This window comes from Podarcis liolepis, assembly GCF_965112155.1.
Source record: "Podarcis liolepis genome assembly, chromosome: 3".
Classification (NCBI taxonomy): Eukaryota; Metazoa; Chordata; class Lepidosauria; order Squamata; family Lacertidae; genus Podarcis; species Podarcis liolepis.
The window spans coordinates 52,363,534-52,378,663 of NC_139557.1; the positions used below are offsets into that span (position 1 = coordinate 52,363,534).

Genomic DNA, 15,130 nt, shown 5'->3' on the forward strand with positions numbered 1-15,130 from the left:
AGGATGGATTAGTTGCTGAGCCTAGAAATAGTCAAATAGGTTTTCATTGGGAGAAGCAAACTCTTCTCTCGGTTTCTGGAACTGAATGTTGAAGAGTTTGAAGGAGAAATAAATGGGAAATTATTGAGCAACATAGGGCATACAATTCTAAGGCACACAGGAAGTGGTTCTGAAAGTTGAATAAACTGATTAAATTCCCCCTTGCCCACCCTGCCCACGTGTCCTAAACAAGTGTAGAAGCTTGGTTGCCATCCATCTATTTTGCACATGATGTGTAAGAGCTGCTACACATTTGCCAAAATCCATTGCAGTGGGTTGTAGTGTGACAGTAGGAAATGCAAAATGTTGAAAAATGTGGGTTTTAACAAAACATGTGTATCTTTTAAAATGTCTTCTGATGATGTAAGACTTCTTTCCATGGCGATGTCACTTCTCTCCATGAATTGTCTTGCTTTTCAGTTAAGAGCGGCTTTAGTTGTTGCTATGGGATGCCCGGGTGCTTCTTCCTAATTTCAATGATTGTGTGTGATTGATTCTGAGGCCCAGTGGGACAGCCCTCTGCTTTTTTTCAGAGACTTTTTGTGTCTGTAGCTTTCCTTATGGACATAGAAACACTCCAAAGATTCATTAAATTCTCATTTCCTGCTGTTTTAGAGCTTGATACACATTACAGCTGCTCCTGTGGGCGGATTGTTCAGAATCCTGATGATCTTTCTCTCAATGGGCAGGGAAGGTTGGAAGCAATGGCTTTAGTACATGGTATCCTTGGGCAACTGCCATGGCCCACTGCTCCAGCAGGGCTTGCTGCAATACATTAAAAAAAAGCGCCTGGTCCAGGACTATGAGCATCACCAGGAAGCTGTGTTTAGCAACCATTTAAATTTACCACAGCGCCCTGGATCACCACTACATTGGGAGCATTGTGGAAAACAAAATGGCCGCTACAACCAACTGCCTAGTCCTGGCATCAACAAGCAGGGGTCACCAATGGAAGAACGGCTCAGACGCTACCTCTGCCTTTCCCTGTCCTCCCAGGAAGGCAAAGGAACCTTTGGAAAACAAAAGGTGTAGGAAGGAGCTGCTTCCTTGAGAGGAATTGCATTCATTCTTTCTTCTTTTAATCTTCTGGTCTTATTCAGTGAAATGCAGTCAATTCGCAAATTACAACTCTTCTCTGCTGCTTCCCCAATAAACACCAGTTTGTTTTAAAGAGCCCACCTGCAAGCAAGGTGGAGACTGACTCTTTCCTCTGGGCAAGGAGCTGTTCTCTTCTCCTCTGATTTTTCTTGGAACTCCTTTGCCTTCTTGGGAGGGTGGGGAAAGGTTAGGTTGGGCTAGTGCTCCAAGCTACTTGAAAGGAGATCTTCAGGACTCTAAGCAGCCAGTTTCTGACAGGAGCAGCTGGAACATGTAGCCAGGCATCTAAGCGTTGTGTGACAATCAGTGCCACTGGGTGCTAAGGGCTGCTTCAGACATTTCAAATCTAGCAAGTGTGCTGTATGAATCCGTGCTGTGTTCTGTGAGAGATGTTCCCTAAAGGAACTAAGTTCTCATTCTCAAACCATTTCATTGTTTCCCCCCATATGTGTGAGGCATGGGGGGGGGGGGACCACAGTTCTCTTTACTTCCTCACTGCATACACTAATGTTGAAGCCTATGCATTGTCCACTTGAAGCATGATGGACTAATCTGTGGTGGTGTCCCCAGGGCTGTGTGTTGCTATTGCACAATGCTGCTTTAAGTTGCCTTTCTTTGGAGAGGCATGAAAGGGGCCTAAAATAATTTTATTATCAAAACTAAATTAGGTACCCCCCCAATTTAATGTCATAGCCTTTAAATCAAAAAGAGAGAACGGAAGGAGATTATAGCATGTACCGAAAGTGCCATGTAAGTGATTATTGTTGTTAATTATATGTTCCAAGATTGAGTGTAACTGGATACTAAACTGTATATAAAGATTTTGTAGACTATAAATGTAGAACTACTTTCTCTTCTATAGAAAAACCTAGTTGCTCATTCACATGTGCTCATGTATGTGCATGAAAGTTAAAATGACCCATTGATTAATATTGAAGAGTATGAACTATACATTATGTAGTCAAACTAGTTTAAAATAAGCCATGGGCATACACAAATAAAAATGATTAGAATGATAGACAGGTTACCTGAAATACAGTCATGGTCTCCGTTGCCAGTAAGACAATTAAGATCAATACATGGAGCCTGCTTGGTTTCATCCTGGCTTATTGGCTTGTGGCAGCACAAAGCAGGCCTTTTCACTGGTGGTGCCAGTGTTGTGGATTGCTCTCCCTGCTGAAATACGAAGGATCTATTGGTATTGGCTTTCTGAAGACACATCTGTTTAGCTAAGCATTTTCCTGACCTGAACCTCTTGTTTTTAATTCTTTTAATTGCTTTTTAAACTCTTAATTGTGCTATTTTAATGGGTTTGTTTTATTGGACATTTGAATTAAATTGTAGCTGTTTATTTTAAGGTTTTGATGGAATTGTTTTATTATCTATTTTAATTATGTCTGTTTATTTAGGGTGTGTTTTTTGTAATTGGTTGTATACTTATAAACTGCTTACAAACCTTGGCAGTTGAGTGGTATATAAATCAATAAGTAAGGCTATAGTGGGCATTTAAGTACTTGAAGGCCCCTTAAAGAGTTATGTCACTTTCATTCAGTATGTTAATCGGGCCTTGGAACTATCGGGTTCCCCAAACATAGCAAAGATAGACGGCATCCTCTGTCAAGGCTGGAGGCACCCGGCAGGCTCTTGATAAGTTCTTAACATGTTGTGTGGGGTCCCCTGATAAACTGAACTCTAAGGATGTGTGCTTTTGATATGGTTTTAGATCTGCCCCATGATGTCTGTGCATTGACATGCCTAGGGGGAAAGGTTTTTTAAAAATTTGTCATTGTAAAAAATGTGTGTAATGGTAGCGTGCCTTTGTAACAGTGATAAATTTAGCGTATCCCCTGCAACACGAGGGATGATCTCTATAAATACTAAAAAAAAAGTATAAAATAGTTAATCATTAGAAATCCCAGTATGTCAGGATTTCTCCGATCTCGCTTTAGGACCATTTTCTCTTAATCCTGAACCCAAGAAAATGTTATATATATTCCATAAAAAGCCTCATTTTCTCCATTTATGCATTTCTTTTGTGAGTTCATGCTGTTTTATTTGTGTATGTTTGCCTGACTGTTACCACATACTATACTTTCTAACCTTTTGTCTAAACTAGGAAATGAGGTGTGATTAGCAATTTTGATAAGTAGCATGTATTACCTTGACACATTTTCGAGCATTGCTTAGTAGCTAGGGTAAACAGAAGGTGCACCCTGCTTCTTATATGTAGAAAGGCTGCTTCCCCACCAGTAGAAATGGGGGGCTCTGTGTTGGAAGATATGTCACCTTTAGGACCTGAGACTAAAGGACATGGAGAGTATAGGATTTGGGGACTTTCCCGAAAGGGTGGATGTGAGAGTAAACACCCACCCACTGAATGTTTTGTTAAGTGTTTTGCAAAATATATGGGCTGGATTGCATATGAAGAGGCCAACTGCTGAGTTCCATCTCTTAAGCGGCAATCCTAACACATGAATTCTGTAGGGCTTACTGCCAGGTATGTGGCGTTAGGACTGCAGCCCTAGTCGATATTAGCCTTCTGCTGAGGTATGCTTTTCTGTCCTTTAGGGCGTAAACGTATTTCGAAATGTTCTATAAGCAGGGAACAGGAGGAGCAAGGCATATTTCTGTGTGGTGTGAACTGAAGTATTTTAGGGTTCATCAAAAGACACCTTCCCTCGCCTCAGGAATTAACTGAACTTGTGATGAGGGGAGCAGAACTGTGCTTATTAGCACTGCCCCAGAGTCTGAGACTAGATCTGCGTTATAAATTTAAAGCTCAACACAACTGACCTTTCTCCCTCTCTTCTCCCCTTGCACCAACTGCTGAGTTCCATCTCCCCAACCCACCATTTGTGGATGGTGCTGGGCACATGCAGAGCAAGGAAGAAGGGCATTCCTGTTGTTCTAGTGCTTATCCTTGCGCCTAGTGGAAATATTTTGCTGAATGTTGCCCCATGATGCCACCTTAACACTCATAGCTTCCCCTACCGGATCCTGGGAACCAAACTTTGTCAAGGGTGGTGAAACTACGCTTCCCAAGAGCCTTTGGGGGAGGCCATGACTGCTAAAGTGGTATCACAGTACTTTAAATATTGAGTGCTGATGTGGCCTGACATCCTCCTGTGGCCCTGTGTTTAGCATTTATGAGAGAGTAGAGTTCTGTATGTGCACAGATCTCTTTCTCACAACTGGGAACCCTGAGCCTGTCGTAGTCCCCAAGCATGTGGAAGGGCCTATCTCATGCACAATCCTTTCACATTAACACTAAATGCCCAGTTCCTCCCCATATTCAATATACGTGTTTGGGGGTAGAATATCTGTAGAGCTAAGTTGTGTCAACCAAACATAGAAGCTCTGAAGAATCTGTCTGTCTCTTTGTACTGGAGATTGCTTCCTGAGAGGGGTAGGTGAAACTGGCTTCTATTATCTTTGTTGCTGGCTTGACTCTCCAGAGGGGAGGAAAGCCTCTCTCTCTTGGGATGCATGGGGGTAGAGAAATAGGTAGATTTGCTGGTTTCAGTGAAAGTGAACAATGGGAGGAGTTTTTAGTGGGGTGGGGGAGCAGGGAATAAAATATAAAATGTAAATGTTTTCCAGTTGTTTTCAAGAATGAAACTGCATTTCAACAGATCACGCGACTCTGCAGTTATAACCTGCGTATCAAGGGCTGACTATCTTACTGTGCCATGAGTTGTGACCCATGGTTTTATTTCTGCATTCAGATATTGGAATAATAGCTACTGTTTATCATTGTCGATCTGAAGCACTTAGCTAGAGTTGCTAATTTTGGTGTAAACATAATGTAGCTACTTAATATCCCAAGTCATTTATTAACAACTTGACAAAAGAAATGACAAACTTCACAATGGTGGTTCATTACCAGAAGAATGTTCACGAGTCTCTCAAGTCCCGTGATTAATCTCTGTTCTGTTTAAAAAAGAAGCAAGCTTAACATTGAACGTAGAGGATTCATGTTTTGCACTTGTAAAGAGGTTTAAACTCAGATCTTTTAGCGGATATCCCTTAGAAATCAATCAGCTATGTTTTTACATGCAGAAAAGTATTGAATGGTGTTTGGTTTTGCATAAGCTGCTGTTGTTTGTTTAAATCTGTTTTCATGTTTTAAAAGTCTTCTGAGTTGCCACTTTTGCTTCTGGGTAACCCTACACAGTGAGACTTTTGGATCAATGACAAAAGGAGGCATGACATTGGATTTTCAAGTAATTCAGGATAACTGTGTCCACATCAACCAAAACAAGACACATACTGAGTGAAATTCTTCAGTCAGCCATTAATTTTTCTCCCAAAGATTGAAAGTCTATAGACTGAATCTCTGATTGTATGTAGCATTTTTCTCCAACCGTTTATCATATACAAATCCAGTTAAAAACAGCGTGTTATCCACCACTGTAAACATTTTGCAGAGTGGCAGAGGAAGTTTGCTTTCTATCAGTAGTTGTCTTGTTTGTTTCATTTTATATAATAGCTTATATTCATTTTATATAACAGCTTTCCCATACAGAAGAGTTGTGCTGTTACACCCTGCTTGGAACTCTTCGAAAGAACAAAACTGGAACTGATACAGGTCCTGTTGTTTTTCTCATTAGAACCCTGCAACCAGAGTCCTTCATTCCAATTGCCCTTCCCATTCATTCTTTTCAGGAGTGTTTACTTGAAAGTAGTTTGCCAAATCAGGGAATCTGGGGACATGCAGAAACATGCACCATGAAAATAACCTACTTGTTATTGCTTTCCATTTGGATGTGTTTAGGGCTTGCCACACATTTTATTTTATTAAAGCCAACAGAATAGCTTCTGGCTTTCCCAATCTGAAGAACAAGGTGATCACATGTGGTTATGTGATTTAGTGAGAGTCTTCCTGATTTCTGCTAATATAATTTCAAGTTGTCAGGGTGCTAGAATTAACTTCTCGGGGTTGCTTTGTTAGGTTACATTTCTTCTTTGGGAGCACAACATGAACATGGGCCCTCTATGTAAGCAGCACTCCATGCATAAATTGTGAATTCCCACCCATCCCTTGCAAAAATAGTCATAAGTGATGACTGAGAAAGGAGCCAGCTCTCTGCCCATCACCACCTATGTATTCTATAGGCAAAGGCGACTCATAATTTAAACATAAAGGCACCATCCAGAAATGATGCTGAGCATGTATATTTTGTATTCTAGAGCTTTCAAGTACAAAGAATTGAATCTAATTTGTTTTTAGACCACAGATCTTAGCAATAAAAGCTGCAAAACTCCCAAAAGAACAAAAAAAGATGATTTGTGACCAAACACTGATGCAGTAAAAAATTGTTTTCTGTACATTTGCAGGATCTCCATAATAGCTTGCCCCCCCTGTTAGTGAGCAAAGTAATTCAAACATTTGGAGGTTTGACCAATAATCCTTTGTACCTAGCATAGAAAGTATTTGAGATACTTTGATCTTTCCATAATGAACATTGTACAAATGATGCAGCAGGTCTTTAAGAATCCCACTTCCACATACATAGTGCCTCAAAGTATATGGTACTGTCCTATAATGGCCATTTGGGATAGCAGTGGCTATTCGTTGACTGGAAAAGAGTAGGCCTCCTAATTGGATATTTAGTAAGAGTAGATAAGTAGCTTTCGTACCCATGAGAACATTTAATCATATAATAACAGGGGGGAAGTGAATGAAGCAGTCCGCAGGGCCTGTAGCTGGATGCCCTGTTGTCAAATCGAATGCCTTAATTGTGTTTCATAATATTAGGAGCCTCTAAGACTATGAAATGGAGTTGCTACCGCTTTGGAGAGGAGAAACATAATCATTAGTCATTTGAATAAGGGAACTGGAAATAGATGAAAAGTTTAGAATTGCCCTGCTTACTAACATTAAGAGTGAAATGTGACAGCTGTCAGATCAATAGAAGAGTTCCCACCTGGTGCAGGAGCACCCATAAGGGGTCATTTTGGAGATGTGGGACAGGTAGATAGAACGGCATAACCCAATCTGCTGCTGCTACTGGATCCTAAATTCTATAACATTGGGGACATCCACTTTGTTACAGTGATATGTTATGCTGGTAAAAATTTGTGACAAGGGAAGTTGGTGTGGTATGTAGAGGCTTCTAATTATGGTGTGCAGTTGATACTTATTCCTCCTACCTCTTTGAAAGTATAAAAGCAGTTCCTAGCAGTGCACCTTGTAAGAGTAGGATAAGTTTGCTCCTTTAGCTCTTTTTAGAATTTGCTATTATTATTGTTGTTGTTCTTAGTACCTGGATGCTGCTATATTTATTGCTTTGCAAATGCATATGTAGATTATGCAGTCCACTGCTCACTTGAATTTGTCAACCATATTTGAATATCAGTCAAGTTGGGTTCCAGATGATGGTGTGCATTTAGGGTGAAATGAAAGTCACATGAGATATGGTCTATGGAAAAGACTTCTTAGAAAGAGTGCATATTTGCACAAGTTTGGATCCAACCCATAGACGGATAGAGCCATCCATCCATAAATAACATACACAGACAACATTGTAGAAAGAAAATTGTGTCATTTATTTAAACAATAACAATTTATTCACCCATAGTTTTACATCTGAAGACAACTTAATATACATTTTGATCCTCTTTTATCAGATACACTGGTGCACATATTTTCAGAAAGAGGCATGTGGGATATGAAGTAACAGCTTGCTTCATGTTTTGAGATGAAGACCAGATTCTTCAATATGAGTTGGAATTATGTCATTAACTTGTATGCGGATCACACCTTGTGCCTCATATAAACAATTGTGCGTATGATTGAGCATCTAAGTGAAGCAGAACGGATTCTTAGCAAAGTACTGTTTACCCCCTCAAGGCCTTTGTCTGATTTCATAACACCATACGTCCTCTTGTGACATGCCGCCTTCTTCTGGAGCTTGCATACATTTGCCAATATTGATAGAGATGGAATAGCTGATGCCTAACAATGAGATGGAATGATTTCTGTGGATATGTATAACTGCTCTCTTCTGTTCTCCACCAGTCCTGCATTGAAATTGTCTTGGAATGAGCCTCTGCTGTTCGGCATTGTCAATCAATTTTGGGTCATGTTGAACTGGATCCTCCCCAGTGGATGGGTCATTTGGCAAAATTTGAGACTAATAATAGTAATAAAAAAATATTATTTGTACCCTACCTATCTGGCTGGGTTTCCCCAGCCACTCTGGGTGGCTTCCAACAAAGATAAAAAATACATTAAAACATAAATCATTAAAAACTCCCTAAACAGGGCTGCCTTCAGATGTCTTCTAAACGTCAGGTAGTTGTTTATCTCTTTGACATCTGATGGGAGGGCGTTCCACAGGGTGGGTGCCACTACTGAGAAGGCCCTCTGCCTAATTCCCTATAACTTGGCTTCTCACAGTGAGGGAACTGCCAGAAGGCCCTCAGTGCTGAATCTTTATGCCACATAAATGTTTCTTAGCATGATAATATGATAAAATAGAACTTTAAAGAAACAGTGTTTGTTAATATGGTACTTAGTGATAAAATGCCTCAAGATTAGAACTTGACAAAATAGGATTTCCTAATGATCTTGCAGTAAGCAAGGTCAGCAGGACACTAGCTACAGCTAGTTAAGATTAAGAACTAGGATGATTAAAAACAAGTTCAGAAGTTTTGACAGCATCATCACATTCTTGGTAGGTTTAGGACACCATGACCTACAGTATCAGTCGCAGCTGGTCAATCCAATAATATAAATAGTGAAAAGAACATTGAATTGGCTGGGAGAAAAGGTTCACTTTGGGTTTTTCCAACAGCTGTTTCCAGGCTGCAGCTTTGATTGAAGTTTACAAGTTGATCAAGTCAACTTGTGAGCGGACCTGGAACATGATAGTGGTATATTTAAAGTGGTAATTACAGCTAAACAATGTGATATATTCATATTTGGGTAGTATTTACCACTTAAGATTTTCCTTGGTTATAGCTGTGTTCTTATGTACAGTGGTGATGTCCACATACGTTTACTTAATTATAGGGATAAAAAGACTTTGTGGAACTTGAATTATTAAACTATTGTTTCTACTACAGGATTTAAGCCTTTGTAATTTATTTGCTGTGGCCAACATCTTCAAACCATATTGGGATTGTTTGTGGATAATGTACAAGCCTGATATATCAGCACCTTATTGTTTCCATGTGCAAGGTGCTTTCAAAGACAGACAGACGTTCAATGGACATTTTCCCCCTAAGCGGAATACTTTTTGTCTGAGCAGAATAATAACTTTAAAACTAGTTGATAACATCCACTTGCCACAGTTGAATCATCCGTATCTATGATGACTCTCATTGCTCAGTGAAGGAGCATATTAATGTAATAAATTTGACATTTAGCCACTCTAGCACTTATCTACATATAATGGTAATGCTCATTCATGTAGCCATTTTTCCTTAGAATAAGCTCGGAAGCATTACTTTGTTGAAGGATGATCACATCTTTATTCTCTGGGGCTCTCTCCCCTGGAGGTGGGCCAAACCTAGGGCCTCTTTCAGAAACTCTCAAGATCTTTTCAATTGCTGGCTTTCAGTGGGATGACTTAAACTTTTGTTTTATTTTTGCTTGCTCTCATTTTACTTTTGTGTGCATGTTTTTATCACTGTGGCCACCCCGTGCCCTGGGGATGAGGTACATGAGAAAGAGTATAGGTACTCATTTTGTCCTAAGTTATGGTTTTGTGAGAGTCTTTTGCCAAAGTGTTTCATATGGCATGTCAGTTATGGAACTCATGGTATTTCAGGAGAGCTGGATTAACCATTAAGCAAAATAAGTACGTGCTTAAGGCATCAAGAGAAGGGGGGGGGGTACCATAGAAAAATTTCTGTTGCTGTATTTACTATGGACCATACGATGCAGCTGAACTAGGTTCCACAAAAAAGACTCCCACGTTAAATGAAAAAACACATACAACAATAAAAATATTAAATATAAAATTGCAATAGAGATTAATAATACATGGTTTATTATTGTTTATATTTTTAGTTAGATATATTTGGGGGCACCAAAAGCTTTTAAAAATGCTTAGGGCATCTAAAGGGCTTAACATAACCCTGTATTCCAGGACTGTTTCCAAAGCCTATTAAGCCTGCTGGTAGATGGTCAGTGGAAGAACCAGTCACCACATCTCTTCCCACCCACCCCCAAGCAAGGCAAAGCCAGAATTTGTAAACTCTTCTCGTTTGTCAATCTGTAAGGTGCATTGCATTCAGGAAATTACCTGTGGTAAATGTGCTGCATCCCTGCATTTAGAGAAGAGAGAGAACAATGAATATTACCCAGAGTTTAAATGCTGTTGCTTTACACGGGGCTTAAACTGGTTTTGCCTTTCCCTAGATTGAGCCCAGTAAGTAGCAAGGTGTATTACTCATGGTATGACATTTGAAACAGGTGCATTGTGTATTATTTTCATAAATGGGGCTCTTTCATTAAGAATGGTAACAGGGCGATAATTCAATGAGAATTTGTTTGCTTGTTTTATATCCCAAGGAGCTCAACATGGCATATGTGGTTCTTCCATGCCCGTTCCCCCGCTTCAGCCTATGAGGTGGGTTAGGTTGAGAGGTAGTGACTAATGCATGGTCACCTAGTGAGCCTCCTGGCTGAGTGGGGATTTGAACCCTGGTCTTCCAGGTCCCAGTGCAGCATTCTACACCACCGAAGTAGTTGGCTTTCTTGCTATGGAGCGCCCTCACTGTGTGGTGGCTGCCTCACCTTCCCTCGTGATTCCAAGCCTGTATCTGCCTCTTTATAATACATGGCTGCTCCCTCTTGACATGGAATCGTTGAGATTGGCTGGGAATGGATCTTGCAAGATTTTAGCCTCCACATTCTGTCAGTCCAGATGGCACTTGGGTCCTGACAACATTTATTCACATCACACATCAAAGTCAAGTATTACAGCCTGGCGTAAGCTGCCAGATATGATGTCAGTGCAACACCGTGCCTTTTTGCTTCTACAAGGCCAAGGCAGCTTCTCTTCTAAACACCCCTCCTCCAGGCAAGATGCAGGGTTGAGGCTCAACATAACGCATTAGGGAGGCTTCATTAGTGTTTCAGTGCAATAAGCATATTCGATGGTTCAGTCAGCTTTTTATTTTCTTTTTCAAAGGAATGGCTGTGGGTGTAAGTAAAGGACCCCTGGACGGTTAAATCTAGTCAAAGGTGACTATGGGATGTGGTGCTCATCTCACTTTTCAGGCTGAGGAAACTGGCATTTGTCCACAGACAGCTTTCTGGGTCATGTGGCCAGCAGGACTAAACCACTGTTAGCGTGTGGAAGACCATGGCAAGTGCCAGAATGCACGGAAACACCATTTACCTTCCTGCCACAGCGGTATTTATTTGTACTGGTATGCTTTTGAACTGCTAGGTTGGCAGGAGCTGGGACCGAGCAAGGGGAGCTCACCCCATCACGCAGACTTGAACGGCTAACCTTCCAACTGGTAAGCCCAAGAGGCTCAGTGGTTTAGACCACAGCGCCACCCACGTCCCTGGGTGTGGGTGTAGGTGTGGGTGGGTGTATGCTACCCAGCTAATGCTGTGGAAACCTGTGCAGGGTTGGCTTTCCATCTTTAGCAAGCTGGGCCTCAGGTTTAAACTGGGACTATGTTGAAGTATATTCTCCTCCTTTATACATTTATGCCTTCCATCCCATCTTTTGCTCAAAGGATTTCAGGGACACGGTTCAGTGCTATCCTATGCATTGCTGCTTAGAAGTAAGCCCCACTCTGTTCAAAGAGACTTACTCTCTAGTTCAGTGTTTCCCAACCTTTTTTGGGCAAAGGCACACTTGTTTGATGAAAAAAATCTCGAGGCACACCACCATTACAGCCCCGTGACGTCAGCGTGCAGCGTCACGCCGGGAGGGACGCACGAAAGTGTAAGTTTCAATTTTTTTCCCTCCCCCTTGCCGGGGAACCTCCAAGCAGTGGCGTAGCGTGGGTTGTCAGCACCCGGGGCAAGGCAAGTAATTTGCGCCCCCTAACCCGTGGATTTTAGCACTCGAGTGCGAGCGTGCGCCCCCCAGATGTTGCGCCCGGGTCCCCCTGCACCCCCACGCTACGCCACTGGGGCTGGGGGCGAGCGAAGGAGCCAAGGACCCTCCCCCAAAGGCTCAGCATGAATTTATTAAATTTATTATTTGCGGAGCCCCCGCGGGCCGAAGCAGCCGAAGCCCCCTCCCCTCGGGCGCCTCCCCGCCCCCTCCTCTCCTTGGGCTGTAGGTGGAGCTCCAGATCCGGGCTTGGCGAGCGCCTCTCCTCCTCCCGGCCGGTCCGGGGGCTTCCAGCTGTGCTCCGTCCTCCCCCCACCCCTGTGGCTGAGACTTGTGCTGAGAGCCGGAGCCAGCGGCGCCCCCTTCCGCTGGGAGACCCTCGCCCGCCTGCCGGCTTCCTCTCGGAGGGTTTTGGGGAGCGCAGGGCGCGGTGAGGCCCCTCGGAGCTCTCCTCCCTCCCAGTCGGCAGAAGCAGCCGCCGCCTGTGGCTGGGCCGAGGGGATGGCGTCGGCGTCGGGGTGCGGAGGCTGCCTGTGCCCGGCCAGGCGTCGGTGGCGCTACGCCACTGGATGTATGGAAAGAAATCGGTGTCTACATGTATTCACAATCTCCATGTGTTGTTGTTTTTTAATCACTATATGGTGTTTCTCCCTTGCTCCCCTCTAGTTAGTTATTTATCCTCCCAAGCACTTCAAGTTGGCATGCATGGTTCTCCCACGCACACAGCCTGCCCTTGAAGTAGGTTAGGTTTAGCGACTGAGGCTCTGTGTACCATACATGTAAAGCAACATGGCTTCCTCCCCCAAAGCATCCTGGGGACACAGAGCGACCCCCTCACACGTCTGGCGTCAGGCATGCAACTATCTTTTAACATATTTTTTTTAAGCACTCGCACTCGCACCCATGCACTTGCTGTCTCTCACACACAAAATTCCTCTCTCCCTCTTTTCACATCCTCTTTGCCAGTTTCAACACACATGCTCTATGTGTGTCTGTGTGAGAAAGAGAGCGAGAGCATGCATGTGCATTGATTATACTTTCATTTCACAACATAGAGACACACATATTTGTAGTGTCCCATCTCATTTCTCTCTCTCTCTCTCTCTCTCTCTCTCTCTCTCTCTCTCTCTCTCACACACACACACACACACACACACACACACACACGCTCACACCTGCCCTGCTTCAAGCACACAGCCTGTTTGTCTTGCACTATCAATTTTCCCTAGTGGCTCCCACGCACACACTTGCACTGCCCCAGGCGCTGTTAAAGGTTCACTATTTCCGACACTTCCTCTCTCACACTCACACACTTGTGCTGCCCCCCCCCCCGTGACTCCTTTTCCGCATGCCTCTTTCTCACCCCCCAACCCCATCCCTGCTCCAAGCCCCCAACTTTGCTGACTCAGCCTATGTCAGCCTTGCGCTGCTGCTGCCTCTCCTGCGCGCTCCCTCGCCACCCTGTTTCCACAAGGCACCCCTTGGCATGTAAACAACACGCTTCGCAACGGCGGCGCCTCGCTCACACACACTTCCCGCTGCCTCGCCCGCTGCCCAGCCTCTCGCTCTCCTTTTTCCGCCTGCGCTGCTTTGCAAAAGCAGGAGAAGCCACTCCAGCAGCACAAACCATCCCTGCTTCTGCTTACACACACAGCGTCGGCGCTGCTGCAGCGGCTGCTCCTCCTGCGAGCAGTGAGTGGAGCGCAGCCGCAGCGGCGGGGGGGGCCAGCTGAGGCGGCGGCGATAGCGGGCGGAGGAGGGGGCGGCGGCGGGGCCGAGGTGGCCGGCGGCGGCGGGGGAGGCGGCGGCGGTTGGAGCAGGAGGGCGGCCGAGGCCGGTGAGGGAGTAGGGTTGCCCGGGGCTTGAGGAGCCGTCGCCGGGAGTTGCTGCTGCTGTTGCTGCTGCTGCTGCCCGGACATGCCGGCCTCCTCCTCGTCCGCTGTCTCGCGCTCCTCCCTTTTGCGCGCGCTGCCCCGCCGCCGCCCCATTGGCCGGGTCCTGTCAGCTGATCCTGTGTTATTTCCTGTGTGTGTGTGTGAGGGGAGAATGGAGAGAGAAACCTCGGCACCACCACCGCGGAGCCGCCCCGGCTCGACGCGGATCCTCGCCACCGCCGCCCGCCTCTCGCCGCCCGACTCGCCCGCCTCCCTCCCACGGCACACCAGGCAATCTCTCGCGGCACACTAGTGTGCCGCGGAACACCGGTTGGGAAACACTGCTCTAGTTAATGGCTGGGGAAGCTGTGGCTCTCCAAATGTTGGCGGACTCCCATCAGCCCCAGCCAGCATAGGCAATGGAAAGGCATGATGGGAGCTGTAGTCCATTGGCATCTGGAAGGCCACAGGTTCTCCTCCCCTGCTCTAAGTGTTCTTAGGATTTACAGCCTCAGTGTGTGCACCCAGGAATTTGCAGCCCAGTAAACTACATGTGGTCATTGGCAGAATTTCATGTGGCCCTCAGTGTCATCTGGCTCTCTGGACGCCATGTGCACACACTGATCTTGGAATATGTTCCTCTTATGCTCTGTGCGCTGGCAAGAGGTAGAGAAGGGTGGGATGGCATACACAGAGAGAAATTGCTGTGCAGTGCAGCAAACTCTGTCCCCATCAGCTCTGGCTCCCAGCTGACTTTTCCTGAGTGTCTGTGGTCCTTCATAGGTAAAATGATCCCTCCCTCCAGCTTTAAAAGTATTGGCAGCTGATAATCTTTCAGTGAATGAAGGCCCAAGAGATTTGGAGGGCTCCTTCAACAAGGAGGCTTCAAAGACTATCCCTGAGCACTTGCACAGGTGAGCTAGCACGAAGTGGTGGCAGTTCTGCATTAAGGTCTCACTTAAGGAAAACATTTTTCTCTCTCTCTCCTTTACCACCAGTGCCCATGTGACTGTGGTATTCAGCCATCCTAGGATAATGCTTACCCTGAGCAGTTTTCTGTTGCCCCAGGCTAGTGTTAACAACTGGGTA

General features: G+C 44.6%; 1 protein-coding gene and 1 long non-coding RNA gene across 5 annotated transcripts in view; both read left to right on the forward strand.

The window, feature by feature from the left end:
* The window catches only part of FOXO3 (forkhead box O3), a 119,820-nt gene that overhangs the window by 15,097 nt on the left and 89,593 nt on the right, over positions 1 to 15,130 (forward strand). The window lies entirely within an intron of this gene.
* Positions 8,474 to 15,130, forward strand: part of LOC310704374 — a 29,230-nt gene continuing 22,573 nt past the window's right edge. Inside the window, exons 1-2 of the long non-coding RNA XR_014524743.1 lie at positions 8,474 to 11,930; positions 14,392 to 15,130. The exon at positions 14,392 to 15,130 is cut by the window's right edge and continues 17,921 nt beyond it. This is a non-coding gene — a long non-coding RNA (uncharacterized lncRNA). The remainder of the gene's footprint in view (positions 11,931 to 14,391) is intronic.